This window comes from Canis lupus, chromosome 14 (genome assembly GCF_003254725.2).
Source record: "Canis lupus dingo isolate Sandy chromosome 14, ASM325472v2, whole genome shotgun sequence".
Taxonomy (NCBI): Eukaryota; Metazoa; Chordata; class Mammalia; order Carnivora; family Canidae; genus Canis; species Canis lupus.
This window is the reverse complement of record NC_064256.1, coordinates 32,355,527-32,383,017: the sequence shown is the minus strand read 5'-3', so window position 1 is coordinate 32,383,017 and position 27,491 is coordinate 32,355,527. Positions and strand designations below refer to the sequence as shown.

Sequence of the window (27,491 nt, the reverse complement as noted above, 5' to 3'; positions counted from 1 at the left end):
AGCAGAACATGCAGCATAGAATAGAAAATCATCACACAGTGCAAACCCACCATAACAAAAGATAATATCCAAACACAACTGAAATAGAAGAATCTAATGTAGCCACCTTTGGTTAAGGCTTTCATCAATACCCAAGTGGGAAGAATAGTGAGGAATACTAGGGCAGTTTTGATTGTGTAGTGTATACAGTTATAAATCAAAGAAATAGGTAAACATTTAAAAACTAATTTATTCCAAAATGCCCAATTTAGATCCCAAGTAGTATTTTCATTTACACCTTTATAAAGTTTCCAGTTAAAAGACCTCTTATGACATTATTAAGGAAATGAGACCGGCAACATGGACTTTAGAAACACTGGAATTTGCTGTCTAAATTATCCAGAGAAAATATACATCTCATTGGAAAGGCAAACTGTACAAGGATTTACTCCTTTCAAAAATGTCACCTCTTACATTTCATGCAGCACTATTCCTTTAAACGTTGTTCATCTTTATTTACCTTGGAACTTTCATCCTGTATTATGATAAAAGGAGATTAAAATTCCGGGAACTATTAACTGTTCCCAAAAGGTACTCCCGGTTCTCCTGTGGCAACTTAATATATTTGAAGCTGAGCCCATTTTTGATTAAACTATAGGACGACTCTGCCAGGCCGCTACTAAAATTTATCACTGTATTTCTCTTTCCTATCATCTGAAATGTTTTTGAAGAAAATCAAAGGTACATCTAAAATAGAACTTTATTTTTAACTTCTTTTACCACTTGAAAAGAACAGGGTTGTCAATGACACTGATCTATGGGCGAAGGGAAGAAACCAAGGTGGTCAGGAAGGCAGCTCAAAGTTTTCACAAAGTCCTTGGTCAGCTTTTATGTACATCAAAACGAAACGTATGGCCCCTGGTGACTGAAGGCCTTCATGGGCTTGCAGCCTCTCTCTAACCTCCCTTCATGCTGCGTGGTTCCAGGGGCTCTTCCTTTCCAAGTCAGAATTCATATTCCTCCTTTGTGGCGGAACAGTCTGTTCAAAGTAACCCAGATAAAATGGGGTTCCTTCTAGTTCTTATGGAAGTTTAAACTATTTTAAAAGGATGTTCTCCTTCTGTTTGCAATAATCCTTATTTTCTTCCAGTTACTGGGGAAATTCTGTTACCTTTTATTTTGGGCATTGTCTTTCGGAGGGGAAAAAAAAAAAAAAACACGAAGTGCTAAATTTGACACTTGGAAGTATTTTTTGATAAACTAGGCAATTTCCAACTGTAAGTGAAAGGCCACTAAGACATCTTTAAGATACACTTAAAATACCCATTAGCAGGGGAAGGATCGTACCTGGGGTTAGAAATTACGGGAAAAACAACTTGCAAGCACTACCATCATGAAGCAGAGTTCCTAAGGCAATGTTCCTGACCACCACACAAGTCAGGATTTGCCTCTGGAGTCTGCTCCACACCTCCCTAATAGGCCTAGAAGCTACAGACAATTAATTATTAGATTATGTAACTCCCACTGCTAAAAGTTAGCAGAACATTCTATGGTTTTACTGAAAGTGTGCTGCTTTTCAGCTAGGGGTGCAATTTCATCAGCTCATTCATCTGCATCTTTGTGCTACTTAATCCTGGCTTCCTAGGGTTTTTCTTTAATTGGCTCAGCCATTTCTGCCCTCAGTCAGCCTGATTTTATTCTTGGGTTCCCAGTGAAGATGACTGAATCTGAAATCTGTAGTACCAAAGTCGCATAGCAGTCAGATGTATTTATCCATCTAAAATTTCTATGTTTAGAAGGGCTGTCTTTCTGTGATTAATGAAGGCACATCTTTGCAAGCTTCTAAAGTCTACACTATGCTGGGGAAATACTAGAGGAACTACTCACAACACGAGAGTAAAGGTATGGCATTTATGATGCTATGGAAAACACACTGGTCAAAGAACCAAAAGACCTGACTTGGTTACAACTTATTTGACCATATATCTTTGAAGGCAACGCCATCACTCTGTGCCTCCCTCAGTTTACTCATCTATAAATTGGGGATTAAACCACCTACTTCAAAGAGTTTTAGTCAGGGAGAAATGAAATAATAAATGGTAAAATGCTCTGCGAATTGCAAATGCTATAGCAATTGAGGGATTAGAGTATTATTAGTATTCCCAAAACCTAATTTCCTTATCATGGTAGCAGTAAATAGCTCTTAAGAACTTGATGACATTTTTATATTAAAAAGTTAATTAAGAAGACCTTCATTAGCATGTGCAATCAAGTTCACTGTTCTAATTGGCTCACTAAAATTTCTGTTGCTAAAATAACATGGAATAAACCACAATAAAATCCTGAACAAATGTTAATTACAAAACATCAAAATGTATCGAAGAATAATCAAAAGATTTATGACCACTGACATTACTCAACTCAGCTGTCTGCTCCTGATGATTATCTGCCACACCTATTCAAGGATACTATGCCACCTCCAAGGTTTCAACCATCACCTTTAATAAGAGAACACTAATGGGCATATGCTGCTCACTCCTTTCTCCTAAGCTTTAACTCAAATCTCAAACTACTTAGAATCATCTGAGTTCCTGACACTTACCAGTTCTAACGCTGAGTTCACTTCAACTGTCTACATTTAGACTTGCTTGTTCTTTCATCAAAGGCATCATCAATCTCTCAATCATCCAGCTTAGTACTTCATCCATTTGTTCTTCAAAATATCTTCCATGAATTATTTTCTTTTATTCTGGCCATAAACTCCCCAAGGTGCCTTTATCATTTCAATTCTAGGCTAACAGATGTGCTTTTCTTCCTCGTTATCTCAGAACCCCCATATCCCATCCATAAGTGGAGGATTAATTTTCGTAGACACCCCACTTTCAGGTATCACACAAATAATCAATGCCCCAGTGCCATGGCAAGCTTTTAAATCTCACTCTAAGTGATTTTCCTTAATTGAAGTCACTCAACAGCAAGATGTTTCCAAGCTTTAATAAAGTGCAGTTAGGCTATCTCAGTAATATGTAACTAGATATCTCCAAATCAGTAAAAATACTTAAAATGGTGCTAAAAATAACTGCTAATCATGGCTTCTACAAATATTATGTGCACAAGACATAAATGATTGTTTCACAGGAACTCCTATAGTCAGTTCCCCTGGAGTTCCCCAAGAGCAGCATAAACTGGGATTACCAGCCTGTCAGAGACATAGGATCAACTTGTACCAGCAAAAAAAGCAAAAGAAATACCTGGTTATGGTTTTGAGTAAATTAATATTAGGATGACCAACTATTCCAGTTTGCCCAGAACTAAGAGGTTCCCAGCACACAGAGCTGTCAAGGGCTTTCAACTTTAAAACAAGGGGAATCTATGGGCACCCAGATGGTTCAGTTGATTAAGCACCTGACTCCTGATCTGAGCTCAGGTCTTGATCTCAAGGTCATGAGCTCAAGCCCCATGTTGGGCTCCATGCTGGGAATGCAGTCTACTTAAAAAAAAAAGGGAGGGGGGAATCTCAGGCAAACTGGGATAAGTTGGTCATTCTGATTAAGACCATGGTTGAAGGTACACCAGGCTGAAGGAGAAACATAAAGCACAATGAGTCAACTTAGGGTAGTCAGAGCCGGGGGCAGGAGGGGGCCAAAGTTATGGTACAGTTATCACACATGGACCATGCTTGGCCATATTCCAAATGTTTTACTTCCCCAGTCCACAGCTGTAAATAATGAGTCTTATTTCAGTCAAGTGTATGAACTGCCATCTGACACTACATGAGGTTCGAAGTCTGTATGTTCACTTCATCTGTTTGGTTCATTCCAGGACAAAATTCCAAGCTCATTCAAAGTGCACATAGAAAATTCAATTGTATAAGCCACAAACCCAGGTGTGTATGTAACTATCTTAATTTCCCTTAAACTAAACTTAATTTCTACTTTAAATCCCCAATTCCAGTTAATAGCAAACAACTTAATTGAGTCACTTCAAATAAATGCAATTAAATTAGTGATTACTCAGTTATTTCTGATTTAAAGTCTGTCAACTTGGAATGAGACAGCCAAGTTTTCTCTTTAAGACCTTCCAACCCCTCTGGGATTTCTGGGTCTGGGGGATAAGACCTAGCCTACTGCCTCTCAGATTTCAGCAAGCAAGAGAATCACTTGGAAGGCCTGTTGATTACAGATCACTGGCAATGGCCCCACAGTTGCAGATTTGGTACGTCTGGGGTGGGTGCCCAAAAATGTGCATTTATAATCAGTTCTCAGGTGATGGTGATGCGGTTGGTCTTAGGGACCATACCCTGAGACCTACTGACAAACATTTAGAGGTATTCTGGGTGACTTCAGCTCTTCATTAGCTTTCTTCCATTCTCTGAATCATCTTCCCGGAGCTCTCGATCACTCCATGTGGCAAGAAAAGAACTGGCAATGAGGGTGGCATCAAAACCCTACCTGTCTCAACCTGGAGATATGTTAAATAGTATATAACACAAGGAAACACAGGGTTGTAGGAGCACTTCAACTAATATCTCAAAATTATCATTTTGCTACATTTATAGTGTTATTTTCTCAGCGCTGTACATATAGCTCCCCTTCTATGTATCCTATAGCTTAAGTACTAGAGTAGAGTGAAGGAAAATGATTTTACCAGAGTCCAGAAACTTCTAAGTCAAGCTTTATCTCTTAAAAGTCAGCCACATATCCTTGGATAAGTTTTTAAAATTTATCAGCTTAGTTTTCTCGGCTCTTAAATAAGGCTGATATTATCTTCCCTGCCATGGCAATCTCAGAATATCTGCAGGACTGAAGAGTAATATTTGAAAACCATTAATGGTTATATTTAAGGTGAAATATCTGTTATCATCCACATAACTTCTTATCAGCCTAAATAGTTAACTCTGTAAAAACTGGATACATGTGACCAAAATATATATACAAAATATTGCTTTCATATATATGGATACAACAAATATATATATTATATTATAATACTATAGTATATATGACAATATATAATCATACAACATGACTATGTATGTAATACAGACACATACATGCACACAATGTTAACATTCATCAATACTACCAATACTACCAGGCACTCACTGAGGTGAGTTAAACTCATGGGCAGTAGGAAACTAGAACCAATTGTGTACATGTCTTCCCAACTCTACATTTAATGACATTAAGTTGGTAGTTTGAAACCAACAAATGCTACAAATCAGGACTTATGTGTGGTCTTATTTGTTCATTTTCAGAGAGCTAGTTATTAAACATTTACCAGCAAACCACTGCTTGTAGTACACATGGGGCCTTTGAGAGATTATTTCCAGTGTCAGTTTGTAATAAAGCAATAAAATGTATTTTTCTTTTCCCTTTTATACCACATAAAAATGTTACCATTTGAATAAAACATACTAAAATACATACACACATGATGTATTACCAAATTCTTTACCTGCAGGATTGATTTTCAATCTAAAGTGGGATAAGGGGCAGCCCCGGTGGCGCAGCGGTTTAGCGCCGCCTGCAGCCCAGGGTGTGATCCTGGAGACCCGGGATGGAGTCCCACATCAGGCTCCCTGCATGGTGCCTGCTTCTCCCTCTGCCTGTGTCTCTGCCTCTCTCTCTCTAGCTGTGTCTCTATGAATAAATAAATAAAATCTTAAAAAAAAAAAAAAGAATGAAGGCAAGGTGATGAAAACACTTTTAAAAAAATAAAAATAAAATAAAAAAAATAAAGTGGGATAAGAATCATCTAGGATATTTATTTAAAATGCAAATTTCGGGGTCTTACCCCTCAGTAACGTGAACTATAGGTCTGAAGAGGGATCACAAAGGGGCATTTTTAACAAGCTCCAGGGGTATCCCAAATAGGTGGTCCTGAGATGTCACACAGATCTATGGATAAAACACAAACCTCACATTCTGGCTTTCAAAGCCCCCTAACACGTGGTCACAAAATTCCTTCTCCTCATCTCCAACTGCTCCCCAGTGTATGCCTGTCCTGAACTAAAAAGGTACTATCACTGTCCTACAACAGAATCTTTGAATTTTGTTTTACCTATTTGCCAAGTATCCTACAATATGGCTTGAAAGCTCTCCAATGCAGACTCTGAGTTGACAAGATAAAACAGATTTCATAGCCTTTTATACTAGCAAACTTAGCAACGTTTCAAGGGCACATGCTGGCAATGAGTCAGGACCAATTGAAATCTTGCAAAAAGTGGCAGGGAAAGGGGTCAAGGGAGAAGGATGAAGGTCTATGCATACATCATTCCCCCACAGACTACAAAATAATGCTGAGCATTTTGCCTAAGCAATTTTACTTTAGTCACAAAATCTTACTATATAAAAATAACTTGTTTTATAAATTAGCTGTCAAATCCTTGAAGAAGCCAACCATGAACAATTTGTTGTTGGTTATATTTCCATTATTGTCACCATTTAATCCATAGTTTAGTGATTAATGGTTTTCTAAGAAAACTTGTTTGAAGTATAAAGAATGAAATCCGTTAAACCAAGTATGACCCGACAAGATTCATTTGTCTTGGGGGTCTCATCAGTACTGAAACTGCCATGGCATAATTAACAGTCCAAGAGATGAAACAGGACTCCTGTTCTATCATGTCTCCTCTATTTAAGTCTTTAAAAATGAAAAATAATGAGTAAAGGTGTAAAACAAATTGCTTGATATGCCAAGAAGCAAAATAATCCCATTAAAATAATTAGAATTTCATCATAAATTATTAGACACTGCTGTTACACTGGAGAATAAGCTCTGTCTGGGGTGATCCCGATACATATACGTGGGCATCATTTATGAACTGTCGTTAGAAAGGATGTACTTTCTGAAAGGTGATCCCGATACATATACGTGGGCATCATTTATGAACTGTCGTTAGAAAGGATGTACTTTCTGAAACTTGATAAGAAGCCTCCAGACATGCTTCTTTAATTCTTTAATTCTCTCAGAAATAAAAGGCTGCTTTGGGCAATAATCTTACAAAGTTTCTAAAAAATTGACAAAATTTATTGTTTCTTTAGTTTAATTAAGAGCCTCCTACATATCTGAAAGAAGAATAAAGAACTCAAAACTGAATCTATATTATGGGTGTGTGATCAGATTCATAGAAATTATACGTGCAAAAAGACCAGACTAGAAAAGGCAAGAGAAAAGAATAACAATAGTTGATTTTCAGGGACAGGACATTGGGTATTAAATTTTACACTGTGCAATAAATATAAATTAAGAATGCTAACAATAATTCAGCTTGATTTTATGGCACACTGGGTCAACCATCTGTGAACCTGAATGGTTAACTATTATTTTAATCCAATCTGATTTAATGCAATCAGCACCAACTATGGGAAAGGCATTTTGCTAATATCATGAGGACGAGAGAGCCAAGAATTCATAAAAATCCATGTCATCAGGAACCTGAAATCTAGTGGGGAATAAAGACATGAATAGAAACGACAATGATAGAAAAGTAAAATATGGAATGATCTGGAAAACACAAGGGAGGAAGTGATTTAGTTCCAAATAGGAAAACAGTAAAAGCTTTTAAGAAAAGATAGCAACAGAAAGAAGACTATAATCTTCCTAAGATGTGGAGGCTTGTAAACAGTGGTTGAAAGGTGATCTCAGGAAGTACTAGGGCCTATGGTAAATAAGGGGCAGAAACACTGAAGAGAGGTAACAGTCATACTGTGTACTACCTATACTGTAACCCTGGGGACTTTTGGGTTTATAACCTCTAGCAGCATGCTTGGCAAATAGCAGGCACTCAACATATTTTGGTGGAAGACAGTCAAGCCTCATGGTAACTAGGAAAAAGAATACTCCAACTTGGACTTAGAAGGTAAACACTTAGAAGTGTTTTAAATGTGAAAGTTCAGGCTAAGTCTCATTTTATATATGCTTAAATGTCATATCTCATAATTATGATAAGCAGTACAAATCACAAATGTGCTCATTATTTTATCTTTTTTTTAAAGATTTTATTTATTTATTTATTCATGAGAGACATAGAGAGAGGCAGAGACACAGGCAAAGGAAGAAGCAAGCTCCGTGCAGGGAGTCCGACGTGGGACTCAATCCCGGGTCTCCAGGATCACACCCTGGGCTGAAGGCAGCACTAAACCACTGAGCCACCTGGGCTACCCATTTTATCTTTAATGGAAATTAACTAGCTCTCATTTTACTATTATAAAAATGTTATCTAATTTATCAGTGTGTATCTTTCCATGTGTTCATATATGATTTTACATCTATTAGGTTTGAGAAGGCAATACAAATATTTTTGATCCCTAAAGAAAAACTTAGAGAAGATTACATTCAAATCAAATAATACTTCAATTAACACATATAAATAACAGTTCAATTTAACAAACACCCTTGGAAGAGGATACCTAAACCAAAACCAATGTAGTGAAGAACACTGTATTTTGTTCTGCATCCATTTCTCCCATTCCCTAGCTTCTAATTCATATATAGAGGCTCTGGGCCCTCATCTACCAAGCACCCATCAAAAAATGAAGAATCACTACTCTTACCATTTGCCTGAACCATTACCCACTCACACTGAAATTAACTCAAAGTATTTTGATTTTTAAAGGTGTTTAATCAGAAATAATTTTCTTATTCCTAATAAGGAAAGGCATTTTCTCATTCTAAAGGATGCCCAAATAATGAGTCTGTTTACTAAGTCTACTTAAGCTGGTTCTTAGGTTGTCCTCAACACTAGCTTATATGGTGCTCCTTCTTGGGGAGGAAGGTACAGCTGAACATAGCAGTCCTATATGAAGGACAATCCACTTTAATTCTTGTGGGATGACTTGGGGAGGGAGGTACAGAGCATATCTCCGTAAATCAGGATGGCTCCTTGCTCCTTTGGGACACTGGCTGAGGCTGTTGGAAACTTTAGGGAATAGAAAAGCATATGTTACAGCTAAAGTGAGCCTACATCACCCCAACAAAGGGCTGTCTGCCAGCAGGTCCCTACCCTCTATTCGTGTACCCAGTGGATTTTCCTTTCCCAAGCATAAACCAAGCCCTAGTCTTCATCTCCTTTAACCTTAACTGCTGAAGGTTTTTCTCAAGACTAAGATTTTTATTGCTATTTGAAATTTCTGTTCTGTACTCTTACTTATTTGGAATGCATCCTTCTCCTTCCCAGATTATTTCTGCCTGAGGTTATGAAGTCTCTAACAAATAATTATGTTGTTGGAATGCATTGATTTCATTAATGGAGCTATTACTGCACCCAGTAAAATTGTTGATGATGATAGGCTTTTTAAACCAACTTTTAAAACCACTTATAAAAGTTTTGTTTATTTGTGCTCTTTACCTACTTTCAAGAGAAAATCTGAGATGGCTTAAAACACAAAAGCCCAAAACCCATTAACACAGCTTACAAAACCTAAGTCAAATAAAGAAGAAGTGGCACAAGAAAACCCAGACTGTGGAACCCCATTTGAGCACAACACATATCTGTGGTAGCTCAAAAAAACCTATTAAGTCATTTAGAATGAACACTATTCTGGTGATGTGATCAAAGAGGAATTTATCACTTAAATCTTTTTGTATAATTCACCAGGCAACATAGCAAGTAAGGTCTTTAACAGCAGCTTTCATAAAACAAGCAAAGACATCCTGCGGGGTCAGCCTAATAGGCATGCGACCCATGCAGCTGCATAGCACCTCAAGATTGGAAGAGCCCCATATCTGGTTTAGTGCTCTGCTGTTGCGGTCTTGAAATTCTTAATTTTTGTTATAAAAAGGGTTTTCTCACACTTTCATTTTGCACTGAGCACTGCAAATTACATAGCCCATTTAGTCATCTTTCATACAGCTTCTATCAATCCCTAAATTTCTTGTTAGAGGGCATTTCTCCTTTGGCAACAGAGGACAGTATTTGCAAAATTGATCCTACATTTTTTTGGGTATTGAAAATAAATTGTGTGGATATATAAAGACACACACACACACACACACACAAAAAAAAAAAAAAAAACCAAACTTAAGTCTTAATAAATACTAAACATAAACCATATAGACTTCCTTTGGAGAAAAAAGAAAAGCCAATATTTTTCTCCCTTCATATATTAAGCTCAAGATACCTTTCAACAGAAACAATGTATTTCTTGTGTATTTTTTAGATATAGTTACAGGTCTTAACTGTAAAATCTGTAAACAGACTTATAATTTAAAACCCATCACCCAGTTAGATGAAGTATAACTTCATCAAATTAAGAGAATTTATCTCTGAATTGTGCCTTCCATGGTGTTTGCCTTGATCTTATTGTCTTAAGAAATACATTTTTAACGAGTTCATGGAGAAGTAAAATATCCTCAGAGGGCACTTTTGTATCTTATCATGCCTTCAGATCTGTTATAATTACTCCTTCCTACCAGAGGGATGGACTCTTACCCTATTCCTTATAAACTTTTTGTATAGTTGAAAATCATCTTTCCCACATATAACACATCAAGTAAAAGTAACATCAAGTAAAAGTAACATCAAGTAAAACAGAACTTGGCAGCTGCTGTCCATATGACTGATGAAAACTGTTTTCTGAAAGTAATCGCACTAAAGGCCTCTATTACCACATTAAGTCCAGCACCATAACTGCTGCTATTGGAAGATGCTCAAAGTACCATGACCCCAGCATCCTTCCATTCTAGCTTAAACAACCACACAGACTTCCACACACAGCGCTAGGCCCAAAAGACACATCCCTGAGCAAAACATTTCAGTGTGCCTGTAGCTTAGAATCTAAGTGCATGTTGCAAGTGCATCATCACCACACCATGTCTACATGACATGGTGAAATCACACTGGAGAAAAGCAGGAAAGGTTTCCTGAAGAATGGGACATTCAAACTTATTTTTAAATATTTCTTTTTATTACCAATTCAGAATTTAACTTAATAGGTACAAGGTTATGTATGAGGCCAGAGGTGTATTTACCGTGAATTAATGAAGCTTAGGTTCAGGTCTCCTTCCTTGTCTAGGCACCTTCTAAGATTTTTTCATCCATTTTGTTATTTGTAATTTTTTATCCTTTCTCTTAAAGAGGACCCCCAAACTGTATAAGATCCACAACCCACAAAATCTAGGTCCTCCTCTGCAGGAGTCATGCTGAGTTTTGACTCTCCACAGGGTATGCAGTTAGTTAACATTACTTCCATTTTACTAACTCATGGACTAAACAGGAACAGTTTAGTAGGCTGTAAACTTTATCCTATTCGGCCTAATTTTCTCAAACTAAACTCTCCTCCTGAGCTCAAAGTCTTTGTGCTAATTCAAGCCCTCCTCCTAGTAAAAACATAAAGATAAGGGTAGGAGGGCACATGCATTTTCATGGCAATCCCAGAACCAAAGAGAGGCATAGAGAAAAAAAAAAAAAAAAAAAGAAGGTGTGCTGAGAAGGAAGAAGTCATGACACTGCAGCTCCTCTCTTGAAGGAGAACTTCTCACTTCTTGGTTCCACCCCACAGCCAGCTTGAGCTTTCTAGACAACCTCACTGGAAGGAAGGAAACATAATTTGCCTTTTTTTCTCTAGAAGTATTTCCTTCTAATGTCACGGGTTTCCTTTATAACAGTGACAGAGAACATCAAAATTGTTGTATGGGTGAAACTGTATGTTAGGTGATGTGGTGTTACAAAAATGGCTTTTAATCAAAGGAGTTTTATACCTATCACAAAAATGGAGTTTTAAGCTTCATTTTCATAAGCTTATCTGCTTTATTTAACAATGAATTTATCCATAAATTACAATGTAATTTTTTATAAAGATAATTATTCTTTATAGAAAATAGCTTGGAAACAATAACAATCACAAAATCAGAATAGAAATAGTGAAATCTTTTGAGTATTAAGCAGTCACTCTTATTCCATGAAAGTATATGTGACTTAAAGTGGGTTTAAAGGTGTTTGCAAAAAAAATAAATAAATAAAGGTGTTTGCAATTCTTTTGCAACCAAACATTAACATTTCCACCAGATAAAGCTCAGTGATTAGGAGGAATTGCAAGCTAAAGAAACTCAATTCATATGATGCCACTTCTAGCAAAATTTATTTTGATTTATTCTGGAAAGAAATGCAAATAAATCTTTTGAGCACATATAGCCTAGAGAAGATTGCCATGAAACTTAAATATAATTATTATAACACAAGGGAAAGTGAATAAAAATGTATTAGCACAGTGACTTAGACAAAGAGACATTCAAAGCATATAATTCATCCAGTAAGCACTAGCAGGTCACACTGCTTCATATCAATAATGCAAACAAAAGTTCTCAAAATATTAGGAAAAAATCTTTGAAAGCTATTAAAACAGTACATAAAAGCTTTAAAAATAATAATATGATAATATTTCTAATAAAGGAAAAATGATAGCAGGCAGCAGGCTGCATTGTTGGTTCATGCTGAAGTACCTTTGGCTAGGTAGTACGAGATTATCTTTACAAAGAACTTTCTCATAGAGACTTAGAAGCTTTATCAGATATATAGTTCCAAGCTCTTTATTTGTACCTAAGAACAAACTTGGTAACAAATTATCTTTTAAAATAGTGCAGCCTTTAAGTAGTTGTATTTTGGCAGCATCTAAGAGAAACTGGTTGTACGATGCATTTTGGGTAGGACTATGTACTTTTAGCATGTTCAGTTTCCATGAAAATGTGTCTTCTCAAAAATAAGCTTTTCCTTTGTTCTCCCATGTACCAGAACACTCACAAGATATCAATAGCATCTTACAGTAAACAGTGAATTTTTATACGTTCTTTCAAAAATATTTTTAGTCTTTTTATTCAAATACTTGGATTCACCAGACTACTAAGGAAAATACTCAAGAGTATTAAAAAGTTTCTGTCAGAAGATGAGAAGTCTAAGGAAATTTGCAGCAGCCCTAGCTTAACATAAATATATTGATCAGTATTTCAGATCTAAGGCATTCATAACAGGTTTACATGTATGCATTCAACTAACCTTCTAAATATCTTTACTTGAGTGTCTTGCCCTGCAAGGGCAAATGTACAAAATTAGGCTAATCTACACGTTCCCAACCTTAAACCTCCTTTCCTAACAGGTCTCTTCTTCTCTTCCAGTTTTGCTTCCCTCCAAGTTACAGCCAGAATGATATTCCTAATATACAAATCTGATTATGTTATTGCTCTGCTTAAAACTCTCAGTGTTTCCAATTGCCCTTCATTCACCCCAGTTTGGCTCACCACATTCTCTGAGGTTTGCCCACAGCTCATACACCTCTCCACTCTGTCTCACAGTCTAGGCTGTGATCAGCCATGGTGAACTGCTCTGAATGCTATAGATGTATCAAAAATATCTCTCACCCTGCCCCCAAACTCTTTCCCTAACACTAGCCTCTACTCTTGAATCTAAATCTCTCTTCCAGTGAAGCCCTAAACTAGCTTATGTTCCCACAGCATTCTATACTTCCTTTCTCATAAACTCTAACATACTATACACCATTACTGTTCAAGAGAGGGGTGCTTCTCTCCCACTCTTGAAGTTTCTCTCACATGGGAGGAACACTAGTAGTGTGACACTCTTACTCTTCCCCCAAAGAAGGAGGGACAGACCTGGTGAATTTAAAAAGGTAACGCAGTGTCTTTCTCCGGGGAGAAAAGAACCCTTCTACCCACAGAGAGCATGTGCTTCACTTCTCAATGATATTAACGTCACAGGAGGCACAGAGGAGCCTATAGTTGCCCACCACTCTCAAAACAATTTGAGTAAATTTCTCATAGTATTAGAAAAAGTTCAATATTAGAAAGCCCACTTGTCCTCAAGCTACACAGTCTAATGCCACCTATATCAGTATAAAGATGATAATTTTGTGGGGCAGCCAGGTGGCTCAGTGGTTGAGCGTCTGCCTTTGGCTCAGGTTGTGATCCCCAGGTCCTGGGATTGAGTCCCATGTCGGACTCCCCCATGGGAAGCCTGCTTCTCCCTCTGCCTATGTCTATGCCTCTCTCTGTGTGTCTCTCATGAATAAATAAAAAATAAAATAAAATATTTTTTTTAAATTATAATTTTGTTTCCCATCCACCATATCTCACTTTGCTCAGAAGTCAAACAAGGACAAAAAGCATTTTTATTGAGAATACTCAAACCCCCAAATTAGCATATCTATGTACTATTTTTGGTAATAATCTATCAGCTCCAAAAGATGGGGAATACATGTCTGGTGTACTACTATAGTACTAGGTTTAGCAGGTGCCTGGCCAATAGCAGGTGCTCCATAAATTGTTGTTTATTTAATGAATAGACAATTAGGTGCCATCCCTCCATCTTATCCACTATTCAGGCACAACTATTACCGCCAGTGAGGTTGTAACTACTCTTAAAATACTTCTTACTATCAAATCCCATCTAATATTTTCTATCTAATAAATTTTAGGCTTGTAACATCAATCTAATATACTTTTAAAATTTTTATTAAATAGCACTCTATTGAAATAAACCCTAAATTGGAAACAGATGAGCTAGCACATTAAGAATTCACTAATTTGCAGATCATTTTTATCCATTAGTTCACTGCAGAAAAAATCACACATTTAAAACATAGTTTAAACAGCAATTTCACCAACATTTTAGCCTTAAACTTCACATACTCTAAATTTATCTTGTCCAGAAACATACAATAAAGTGTAGACATGTTATGGTTAAATATGGTTCAAGATAGTTAGAAAGAGGCAAGCTGGCATTTTGGAAAGTAGATTAATGGGTTAATGAGTGAAGTGAGGGTAGATTAATTAAATTTTGAGAGTTTCTAGTTCTCTAATTTTAACATTTCCACTGACCATAAGAATAGCTATTAATATTCTAAATATGTTTTCTAATGAATTTTATAAAATTACTATTTTATGTTTAAATATATTATTTTAAAAGGACTGATACACTCCTGAATATGACATCTCATTTAAAATCAAGGGACAAGTTTTCCTTTTGAGAAAACAAATCTATAATTTTTATGATACTTAACTGAAAAATATAAATCATAGGATTAATCTGTCAGAGAATGTTTCTTTCTTGTAAAGTATCTGTTATTTTAAGTGAAGAATGCTTGCATAAACTAATTTGTGGCAACTTCATTTTTATTCATTCAATTATATTTAAAAGTCCATGTATATGCATGAATACATAATTAAACGTTCTTGTAAGATTTGTCTCTAGACTTGAAGAAAAAAATATATATATTCTCAAATTTTGAGAATTATGATGCTACTGCATAAAACATAGTGAAGGATTATATGTCAATATCTTCCTTTTGTATTTATGACAAAAGGAAAAACATTCCAAAAAGAATTGTAAATGAAGATCTAAGTTGTACAGGACAGGAACAAAATGTGCAATAAGCAGAAGTCTTTTGGCATGTATTTTTAAACAGGAGGTTTTGAAAACTCCAAATTTAGCTTCATAAAAAGAGGTAGTGCAAGTGTGAAGCATGTGGTCATTTTGGCATACTCTGTGTATAACTTCTCTCTTTACCTATATAAGGATATAATAAAGCTTCAGAAATGTGCAAAGCAGAAATCCTCCAGTTCTGTTTATTCACTTTCAGTCAGGTAGTAAAATATCCTAATGTTCCATGAAGAAATCTTCAAAATGCACTGCTAAAATAGTCTGCTAAAGAGAAATCAACAACTTCTTTATTTAGATACTAAGCAGTTTAAAGGAAAAGATCAGTGAGGTTTTTAGTTTTTTATTTTCTAAGCCAACTATATCTGCAAGGATCAGTCAGTTTTACTAAATTTTCATCATCTTTATTTATTGCATTTTTTTCATACTGCCATCCCCCTTTGTTCATCTTCCATTTCCCATATCCTCCAACTTCCTTTCAAGCTCTTTTGAGGGAGGGTGTCTCAATACTCTTTTTCCATTTCATCTCCTCTTTATTATCCTTTCTCCTTTTTCTGATTCCCTCTGGCCTTCCTTCACTACTATAATTATATTTATACAGCCTCATATTTCTTTTAGAAATTCAATTTCTAAAACACTTACCATTCACTTCTGCTTCTACAGTTCTTGGCCACACTTTGTAAAGAAAATGCAAACTAAAGCCTCCTTTCTTTTGGTTATCTAAAACACGGTAGCAGTGGAAGGAATGGCAAAGAGATTCTGCATGCTATGTATGTGTGATGTTGCTGTGGCCCTCAATCTCAAGAGAATACAAAAGCTACTTATAACTAACATGTATGGCAAAAGGATCCATAATTGAGAAAAAAATCACACTGTTTGGGCAGATGTATTTGTGTGGACAATTTTTTTTAGATTTTTTATTTATTCATTCATGAGAGACACAGAGAGAGAGAAAGGGGCAGAGACAGGCAGAGGGAGAACCAGGCTCCCCACAGGGAGCATGATATGGGACTCAATCCCCAACCCCAGGATCACACCCTGAGCCAAAGACAGATGCTCAACCACTGAGCCACCAGGCGTCCCTGTGCTGACAATTAAAATGGGAAATTCTGCCTATTTCAATGGTGCTACATGACATTCAGTTCAGTTTTGAAAAACTCCAGTTTAGATCATTATGGTTTCAAATTTAACTTTAAATAGATTTACAGAATCCAAATAACCAATAACTATGAGCAGATGAATGAAACTAGATTTTCAGATAATAGATCATTAAGTAGAGCCTCTGATCACCAAGATACTGAAACCATGCCTTCCTCTCTGACAATTAGTATACAAAAAGAGGACACAAACTAACATAATAATCATAAAATGGAAATCAACTTGGTAAATATTAATGACAAGTATCATACATCATTGACAAAATGGCATGCAGTTGTAAATCTGAATAACCAACATAATCAAGATTTAACCTAGAAATGTACTTAAATAAAATGTCCAAAACTGAAATGAAGTTAATTGTACAACTTTACTAAAAAGGTTAAATAAAAGATGTACTATCTTTCTGAATAGGATGATTAATATTGTAAAGATGTTAATAGTACAATTGCAAACTATTTTGAAGAGAGATTTTATAAATTGAATTTAACATTTGGTTCTGAAAGAAAAAGTAGGTAAGAATAATCAAGAAGAGTTTTAAAGAGAAAAATTAGGCTAATTTAAACAGTATGATATTGGTAGAGAAATAACATCATTATAATAAAAAAAGTCTATAAACAGACACATGTATTTATAAATTTAGCATAAAATTAAAAAGCTCTATTATTCCTCACACTGTTAAAAATGATGAATTTTATAGGGATTGTTATATTTAAAAATTTATAAACAAAACAAAAAGTAGAAACAATGCAGGATGTTTTGTTATTTGTATCAGAAATCTTGGGGTTACGGAGGTATGTGATTGTATTTGAATGGTAATGCCATCACTTAGTATTATATAACCCTAAAGAAGCTGTTTATTCATCATCTATAAAAGAAGAATTAACAGTACCTTATTCATAGAGTTATTAGGATGATTGAATGAGAGCATGCTCACAAAGGGCTTAGGTGCTCAACAAATATATTACTTGTGGTTTTTATTCTTAGCATAGAAACAAAATCCAGGATGGAAAAAAAAAAAAGAAAGAAAGAAAGAAAATCCAGAAACCAGAAGCAAAATGAACATATGTGAATATATCCATTTTTCAAGTTTTTGCAACAAGTATCACATAAAACATAAAATTCAAAGTATATAATGATTTATAACATGTATCAAGGATATATTGAGAGCTTTTTAAGGCACACCTGGGTGGCTCAGTCAGTTAAGCATTTGACTCATAAGTTCGACTCAGGTCATGATTTCAGGGATTGTAGGATCAAGCCCTGTGTTAGGCTCCACGCTGGGACTGGAGCCTGCTTAAGTTTCTCTCACCCTTTCTCTACGCCCATCACTTCCAACCCACCTTTCTACTTTCTCCCTCCCTCTCTTAAAAAAAAAAAAAAAAAAAAAGCTCTTTAAATTAGTATGAAAAATAAGCACCTTAAAATTGCAGCAAATGTCATAAGCAAGCTATTCCCAAGAGAAATATAAAGGTCCCACAAACATATCACCAGTAATCAAAGACATATGTATTTTTTCTTTTCTGATCAGCAAAATTATTCACAGTATTATAATAGAATAAAGCCAAAAAACTTTTTCATGCAATACTAATGAAACAATTAATTGGTAAAACCTTTTAGAGAGTGGTTTATGAAGGTGTACGCCTGTAAATATTTAAATTTAAACATGCATTACCTTTCCCTAACAGTTCTATTGGCATGAATTTCACCTGAGGAAATAGAGAAGTACAAAAAAATACAAAATGGGTGTTTTTTTTTCCATACTGCTATTAAAAGAGCAAAACAAACCAATACCTATGAGGTAAATCTATAATGCAGAAATAGACCAACTGGTCAATATTCGGCAAGGAAAAAAAATAAATAGCATATGCAGTATAATCAACCTTATTTCAAACATATGTAGTAGCAATATAGGTTCATAATTGCAAAAAAAAAAAGTTCTAGAAGAAAATAGATTAAACTGTAATCAGTGAATATTTCAGGATAAGATTATAAGAAGCTTTCACTTTTTAATTTATACTATTGAGTATTGTTTGAACACTTTTCAACATTTAAGAACTGCTTTTATAATAAAGAAAAAACGAGACTTTTCCATTTTAGAAAAAATAAAAGATTAAGAAATTCTTAATTACTCTCCTAGTTTCAGATTCTCACATAATGCTAACAGCTACCTGACTTTTTATAACATTTTTTGCTTAGGTTCAATAAGGTCCTTGTCAAGAATTAATAGATACTTAAGTGCTAACTTCCTCTTTAAAAGAACTGCAATTAGAAGAGCCACTTATAAAAGAATTCAAAAGCATGTTTCTTAGAGTTTAACTTGCAAGTAACATCTTCACTAGGACTTGAAACCAAGAATTATAACCCATAGCAGGCAGAGCATTAAAGAAATCTTAGCAATAAGAAAGGGTCCAATTTAATATAGCTTTCAAAATGTTTTTTATACTCTAAAAGTGAAGGACTTCCTTACAGCCCATAAAACCTGTGCTTTGCATCATAATTTTCAGGAGAAAAAGTAATTTCTTTTCATTAATGGTAAATGAATTCATTTCTTTCAGAAACTATAGTTATGTAGAAAGTTCATAATTATTATAGTAGAAACAAGATACTCTTTTTCATCAATGAAGAGCATTAAAATCTTCTGAAGAGCAAATATTTTGCATTTCCCATGGTTTTTTAATTTTTTACTAAGCAAGCTCTAACTATATTTAAATATGGAAGGCCACCACCCAATTTAGTGAACAATTTCACTTCCTCAGGAAGCAGAGGAACAGCCATATGACTAGATATTATACCCCTCAGAAAAAATTAAGCTGGATTCCTCCAAGAGAGACTAACTTCCCTATCTCTATGGCATAAAAAATGAACATTACTTGTTCTTAGTTTAGAACCCATTCCTCCTGCCAAAAATTGTACGTCCCCCAGATTCTCTTAAGAAGCATCGTGTTGAAAAGCAGAGCATTCTACACCAACATTTACCAGATATCTAATTCTGAGATCTAATTCTGAGAAAGTTTAGTGTATACATCTGTAAAATGGGAAAACATCACCTGCTTTATAAGGATGTGTGAAGACTAAATGGGATGCTGAGGCTAATATTAATGAAAATATAATAAAGGGCCTCAAAATATGCTACTCCCTTTTCAGCTTATCTGTAGCCAGGATAATTAAGAGTGAGCATCCCAAGAAAGAAAAAAATTGAAATATTACAGTAATTGTAATTGTATAATTATAGTTATATGATTTTTGAAGTATGTGCTTTCTTGGCCTTCTTGAAAAATAACATGCTAATTTTTTTTTTAAAAAGTAAAGTCACACAAAGTAATGTGACCATTAATCAACCACCTCACATTTTAATTTTTTTAATAAATTCATAAAGGAACAAGAAGAACAACATACCACTAAAAGTTATTGAGCAAGAAAGAAGTGATGGATCCAATGTTTGGAATCTGATCACCTGATTCTGAGTTATTGGGTTAACTCTCAGCATGCCATCTTCATATCTGCTGCATTATTTCCAGATTAAAGTCCCTCAAACCCCAGAATCATGACTTCTCTCCTGCTCCAGAAGCTTCAAGTGATGCTCTTATGTCTGCTTAAGTTGTCCTGCCTCATAATCAAGATTCTGATTACATCTCTCCTATCCATCCTGAATCTCAAACGCAGATTCTCTAGTCAAGGCTGGGTCAGTTTACTCCTGGAAAAACACCACATGTGTATCAGTTTCTGTGCAGGGATTCATATCACCCCCAGATTTAGAACACTTCCTCTCAGTTTTATGAAAGCTAATTCACTCTTCAAATCCAGTTCAAAAAAAACAACAAAAACAAAACAAAATAAATCCAGTTCAAGACCTACCCAACAAAATCATGAATGTGTATGTATTCATACATTCAGAGCCAGTTCCACAGAATTTATCCCATCTATCAGGTTCCTTTTTACATTCATACTATTAGTCTATGACTTGCTTTGCCTGGCATGGTCAGTTCGGAATAGAAAGTCATGGCTAATATTACTCTATTTTGAATTCTTTAGAAAAGTTTTTTAAAGTATAATAGCAGGAAATTTCTTCACTGGTGCAAAAAATAAGTATTTGTCCATGTCTCCCCTCATCTACCATATACATTCTTGTTTAGAATTATGGCATAGGGATCCCTGGGTGGCGCAGTGGTTTAGCGCCTGCCTTTGGCCCAGGGCGCGATCCTGGAGACCCGGGATCGAATCCCACGTCAGGCTCCCGGTGCATGGAGCCTGCTTCTCCCTCTGCCTGTGTCTCTGCCTCTCTCTCTCTCTCTCTGTGACTATCATAAATAAATAAAAATTAAAAAAAAAAAAAAAGAATTATGGCATAAATTTAATGTTCACTTAAAAATGACTTAATTTTTCACTTTGTTTAGATCTTGTGAAAATATCACTTTCCAAGAATAGTATACATTTCTGTACTTACTGCTTCATAGGAGTAACCTTGCACTGTGTCCGTCAGGCACTATGTGTATAGCATATAATTCTGAAAACAATGTAGCAAAAGAAGCATTTTTGCTCCTTCCTTATAGGTGAGAAGATGGAGAATAAAAGGGTCAAGGTCAAAAAGCAAATAAGTAACAAGTATGCACATCAAATGAGGCCCTTCAGATTGCATGGTCTCCCTGCTTTATGTTGCTTCTCCCTCATCAGACAAGGTGTGTTCTTATTCAATCCTAGCTCACTATCTAAGTCTCTTAATAACATTTAAAGTCTCAAATCAATTATCATCAAAAGGAAATTTTTTGGAGAACCAGAAAACTGTCAATGGGTCAATTTTTCTATACCTCACTGAGAACACCAATGATATGTGCTGGAGAAGGAAGACTTTTCAAGTAAAAAGAGCCATGAGTGTGCGGAGAGTGTTTTTTTGTTTTGTGTGTTTGTTTGTTTGTTTGTTTGTTTTTTTAAAAGACGACTAGACAACTCTCAACTATGCCTTTAGCCCTGGACAAATATTCTTCAATACTCACCAAATTTTGGCAGATGGCTGACAACAAAGTAAAAAAGGCATCTTTTCTCACTCATAACCCCTTATTCTAGCAATGTTCAAATAATAAAATACAAGTTAGGGAGACTTTAGTTTAGTAACCATTAAACTAAGTGATCAGTACTTTGAAAGTCCTTCATTCATCTAATTACTTTCCAGTATTTTCAAGCTCTCCACAGAACAGTCCCATTGTGTAGTCCCAAAGCAAAAGTTCAATGAAATATATTTCATATAATTCAATACTGAATTCAATATTTCATATTTCTATATATAACATTTTTAACTGAGAATTACCTGCATCTTTAAAAATAATTATAAGGAAGATATACTTCTAAAAATCAAGGAGAAAAATAATACATGGATTCAGAAATAAGGCTGCCAAATAATTATCCTACTTTATTAAGAAATTTATTAAGAAATAAATTTATTAAGAAATTCAAAAATAAAAATTAAATAAAAATTACTATGTTCCCTATCAGGCTCCTTTTATTTTTCAAATATAGTACCTTTTATTTTTCAAATATTGATAAGCATATAATAAGCCAGACATTGTTTTTTTTTTAAGATTTTATTTATTTATTCATGACAGACACAGAGACAGAGAGAGAGAGGCAGAGACACAGACAGAGGGAGAAGTAGGCTCCATGCAGGGAGCCTGACGTGGGACTCGATCTCGGGTCTCCAGGATCATACCCTGGGCTGAAGGCAGCGCCAAACTGCTGGGCCATTGGGGATGCCCCCAGACATTGTTTTATTATGTCAATAGGAACATAAACTTAATACAAATTCCTAGAGAATATTTAGGCAATATGTGTATAAAGCCTTCAAATGTTTACATGCTTCAATTCAGCAATAACATTTTTAGGAATTTATTTTAGGTAAATGGTAGAAGATGTGCTCAAGAATTTAAGGGCAAAAAAAATAAATAATTTATAATAGTCAAATACTCAAAATGACCTAATTATAAAACATCAGTAGATTGTTAGAACTATGGCATGCCCACAGAATGGATGCTAAGCAAACATATAAAAATCCTATTTTAGAAATACTATTTCATACATGAAAATTGTTTATGATCTGCTGTTATGTGAGAAAAAGTTAAAAACAGCACGTACCCTAATTTGTTTTTTAAAAATGTTCAAGGTTACATCCGCATTGGAAGGAGAAAAAAATAAAACCTGGAAGATCTACTACATGTGGATGGTAGACTAAAGATAATTTTTATATCTTGAGGTAGGTGATGACTAGCTTTCAAGGAGACCCAATGACCCCCACCTCTGGCATTCACTTCCTTGTGCTGTAAATTCCCACAATGTATCAAGGCTGGTAAACTGGGATTAATGGAATCCAGAAGGGTTGGTATGTTACTTCTAAAGGTAGTTCATAAAAGATATTAGAGCTTCTACCTCAGGCTCTGGGGTCACTCATTCTGGCAGAAGCAAGCAGCCCTGTGAAGAGATCTACATGGCAAGAAACTGAGACCTTCTGCCAATAGCCAGAGATCAACTGAGGCCTCCAACCAATAGACATGCAAGTGAACCATCTTAGGAAAGGGTCCTCCAGCCTTGCTCAAGCCTTCAGATGACAATAGCCATTGCCAGTATAACACATGAGCCAGAAAAGCCCAGGAAAGCCACTCCAAGATTTTTGACTCTCAGGAACTATGAGAAAATAAACGTTTGTTGTTTTAAGTTATTAAATTTTAGAGTAATTTGTTATACGGTAGTGGTAATCAAAAGTGTGTTCATATATTCCAAAATTCTTTGGATAATGTGTACTGCTTTTAAAATTGGAGAAAGGGGGATCTCTGGGTAGCTCAGCGGTTTGGCGCCTGCCTTCGGCAGAGCGTGATCCTGGAGTCCCAGGATCAAGTCCCCTGTCGGGCTCCCTGCACGGAACCTATTTCTTCTCCCTCTGCCTGTGTCTCTGCCTCTCTCTTTCTCTCTCTCTCTGTCTCTCTCTGTGTCTCTCATGAATAAATAATTAAAAAATAATAATAAAATTAGAGAAAAAACAAAATGCTGCTTTAAAACACTAGACATTGTCAGTGTAATCCTGATACAGATTTTTTTTTTTATTTTTTTATTTATGATAGTCACACAGAGAGAGATAGAGAGGCAGAGACATAGGCAGAGGGAGAAGCAGGCTCCATGCACCGGGAGCCCGACGTGGGATTCGATCCCAGGTCTCCAGGATCACGCCCTGGGCCAAAGGCAGGCACCAAACCGCTGCGCCACCCAGGGATCCCCTGATACAAATTTGAAGATTTTAACTTCAGTTTCAACTTTTCAAGCTAAATGTTCCCAAAGAATTCTTACACAGGTTAACATAGCTGTACTAGTCTAGCAGCAGAGAAGTCCTACAAATTGAATTCTCCAGTGATAGTAAACTTGAAAGCCTAAAAACTAGCTAGAAAGACTCTTTGCAAATAAATAATAAAAATAAATTAACAGAATATTCAATGTAAATATGTAAATAATTTTTTAAAAAGAGAATAAGCTATAGCTAAGGAAAGTTAAGAAAAGAAATGCTAAAGATATAAACAATTGGGTTTTTTTAAGAAGATTTTAATTATTTATTCATGATAGAGAGAGCGAGAGAGACAGGCAGAGACACAGACAGAGGGAGAAGCAGGCTCCACGCCAGAAGCCTGACGCAGGACTCGATCCTGGGACTCCAGGATCGCGCCCTGGACCAAAAGCAGGCACCAAACCGCTGAGCCACCCAGGGATCCCCTAAACAATTGTTTTTTAAAAATACTAAAATATGTACTTTCTAGTAAATAAACTCAAAGGTATTTGGAGAGAGAAGGAAGAAAAAGCTAATCTTTGCTCTCAAGAGACAAAGACCAAAAAATAAAATGAGAGAAAAAAATCACTACTCAAGGGCAGTTGGTGGCTTAGACCATTAAGCTTCTGCCTTCAGCTCAGGTCGTGATCCCGGAATCCTGGTATGGAATCTCAAGTCAGGCTTCCTGCTCAGTGAGGAATCTGCTTCTCTCTCTTCCTCTTCCCCTTCATCTTCAGAGAGTGTATGCTCTCTCTCTCTCTCTCAAATAAATAAATAAAATCATTTTTTTAAAAATTAGTACTATAGAAATGATTAAAAGAATTATAAAGAGTGCTACATACAGTTTGTTGCAAAAAAAAATTTTGTTTCAGCATGCCTGGGTGGCTCCGTTGGTTGAATGTCAGACTCTTGGCTTAGGTCATGATCTCAGGGTCTTGAGACTGAGCCCCCCACCAGCTCTGCACTCAGCAGGGAGTTTGCTTGAGATTCTCTCTCCCTCTCCCTCTGCCCCTTTACCCTTCTCCCCTTAACCCCACCTCTGCTTATGCTCTCTCTCAAATATATAAATAAATCTTTAAAAAAAAAAAAACAAAAAAAGTCTAAAAAATTGTTTTAAAGATTTTATTTATTCATGAGAGAAAGAAAAGCAAGAGAGCACAAGCAGGGGGAGGGGCAGAGTGAAAAGGAGAAGCAGGCTCTTGCAGAACAGGGAGCCGGATTGGGGCTCAATCTCAGGGTGCTGGATGATGACCTGAGCCAAAGGCAGATGCTTAACTGACTGGGCCACCCAGGCACCCCTTACAATTTTTTTTTTAATTTCAGCAAACTTAAAAGATTCTCCCAGAAGAGCAGAATATACATTAAAGCAGACCAACAATTCTAGAAAAGATGGAAGTAAACAACTATTACCAAATAAATTTCCAGCCCATGGTGATTTTAATTTGTTAGTTCTTTAAACATTGAAGGCATAGAAAAATATAGGGATATTTTTTAAATCTATTTTAGGATGTCCAAGTAACCCTGATCTTTCTACTAGCTGATAGGATAGCCTGTGTGTTTGAAGAAGGTCCTTTCCTCAAGATACTTCACTATCTTCATTGGCAAAACTACCATAGCTATACAAGGAATGATACGATAAGTGACAACATGCAGGTTGTATGATCATAAATGATGAGCCCAGTAACCTTTAAACTGAAACCTGAAAAAGAGCTGACAAAACAGAAAAACTACAGGTATTATTTATAAGCACAGAAGCAAAAGTGTTACATGAAATATACATCAAACACAGCAGGGTATTAAAATAATAATAAAACATGTTCAGTTGAGTTTATTTCAGGAACTCCAAAATGATTTAATATTAGGAAGTCTGCTAATAAATTTATGAGATCAATGGGTCAAAAGTAATTAAAACAGAACACTCTCTCAAAAAAAATTTAACTATCTGAATATATGTCCCTGGGACAGCAAACCAGGATAGTCTGATGTAGAGTTAGCACCCTATTAAGCATTTAATAGAGTTGTTTTCAATAAACTCAGATGTACATATGCCCACCGCTAACATTAGAATGACAGCATGACAGTCTTACCAATACAATAAAAAAAGAATTAAGATTTATAAATACTGGAAAGGCAGCTTATATGTACATATAATATTGCTGCTTCTCTTTTTAAAAAAGAGATTTAACTGAAAACCATGACAAGTATTGAGATTTGGGTAAACTTTTCAGTATGCCAACAACAGCTGGAAAGTTTTCAGGAAAAGCCACAATCATATACAATCAGTCACTCAATCATTCCATCAATTGCCCTTCTTTTGCTTCTCTCTTTCTCTCTTACCCTTCTCTCCCCTTGCTCTCCCTCTCTCATACACACACACTAACATACATTCATACATCTCATACTGCTACACACCTATTTACAGAAATAAGACTCTGGTTATCTAATGAAAAAAGGGAGAAAAATAGGCCTTCTAAAGATCTTACATATTAATGTGATATACCAAGATGAGTGACTTCTCTATTCTCAAGGAACAAGATATGTTTCAGAAATTGTCAAATATGTATTAATATGATTGACAAGAACAGCTTGGAATAAGCCAATGGAGTCCAAGCGTCTGTAACACACATTTTCAGCCCAATACAGGTCTTCTCTTCAAGAAGACAAAAGCAACAAAGTTCCTCATTGGATAAGGAGAACAAAAGATTTCTCTTCATCTACCTCATTTTCTTTGGAGTCAGTAGTCCAAGTCACAATATTCTGGGACCACATCTTAAATTACATAAGAACAATGTATCCTTTCAGTGCCAAATGATAAAAACTCTTTGAAGACAAGGACATAGTCATTTCTTTAGATCCTCAATACTACCTTCTTAAATCTTTTAAGCAGAGCAGACAACTTATTAAGATACTAACCCTTCATAGAGTGAAAAAGGAACAATTCACCCACATTAGGATAAAGAGATAAATTGGCAGAGATCACTTTTTATGTATCCTTTTCCGTTCCATAGCACCAACTACAGGATCTCACCCATTAACAGAAAACTTAAATATATTGACTAATGAGCCTTCTTGGGTCATTCCAAGTTATATCTCTCCACATAAAGAAAGGACTGAAACTCTGTCTAGATGATTTATGTCTCCCATCAATGACGTTAAATGCTTTCTTCAAATGGGTCAAACAGTATTTTCACCTTTGAATCTGTATCTTAATTGACTACACTATGTGAGATACGTAAAAAGGGGTTAAGTCATTTTTAAATATACTATTTTACAAGAGAATAGAAATGATCAATTTACTATCAAGTAGTATTTTTGATCCACATTCCCCTTTCATTTCCAGGAAACAGCAAGTAACATCAACTGTCACTAAGGAGACAGCAGACGCCCACTATTAAACTATGGTACTTAAGTAAAAGCTTTTCTACCATTTTACATTATCTTTCAGGAAAATATTTTGTGGTTCCATATGTAAATAATAACAACAGTGTAATCTCCCCAAATAGCCAGAAATAATAAAATACTTTCCATGATCCTCAGTTTGCTTTGAGTGAACAGAACTACAACTAAAGATGTCTTTATAAAATAATGCTTTGCTTTATTTCTTGCTGCCTATGACAGCGTATAGTTAAGAACTGCTGCATTCTTTATTTTGTTATCTTATTACTTAGT

The 27,491-nt window shown here is 35.6% G+C and overlaps 1 protein-coding gene and 1 long non-coding RNA gene across 17 annotated transcripts in view; one reads left to right on the top strand and one right to left on the bottom strand.

Annotated features, from left to right (window-relative positions):
* Positions 1 to 27,491, bottom strand: part of HDAC9 (histone deacetylase 9) — a 1,020,499-nt gene that overhangs the window by 768,415 nt on the left and 224,593 nt on the right. The window lies entirely within an intron of this gene.
* LOC112670532 (uncharacterized) lies at positions 547 to 27,375 on the top strand. 5 transcript variants are annotated; one of them, XR_004804485.2, is made up of 7 exons: positions 547 to 720; positions 1,776 to 1,881; positions 3,802 to 3,865; positions 21,076 to 21,201; positions 22,677 to 22,766; positions 25,360 to 25,555; positions 27,163 to 27,375. It is a non-coding gene; the product is annotated as an uncharacterized LOC112670532 (long non-coding RNA). The 5 variants fall into 5 exon arrangements; XR_003143002.3 differs by lacking the exon at positions 25,360 to 25,555; XR_004804487.2 differs by lacking the exons at positions 3,802 to 3,865; positions 25,360 to 25,555.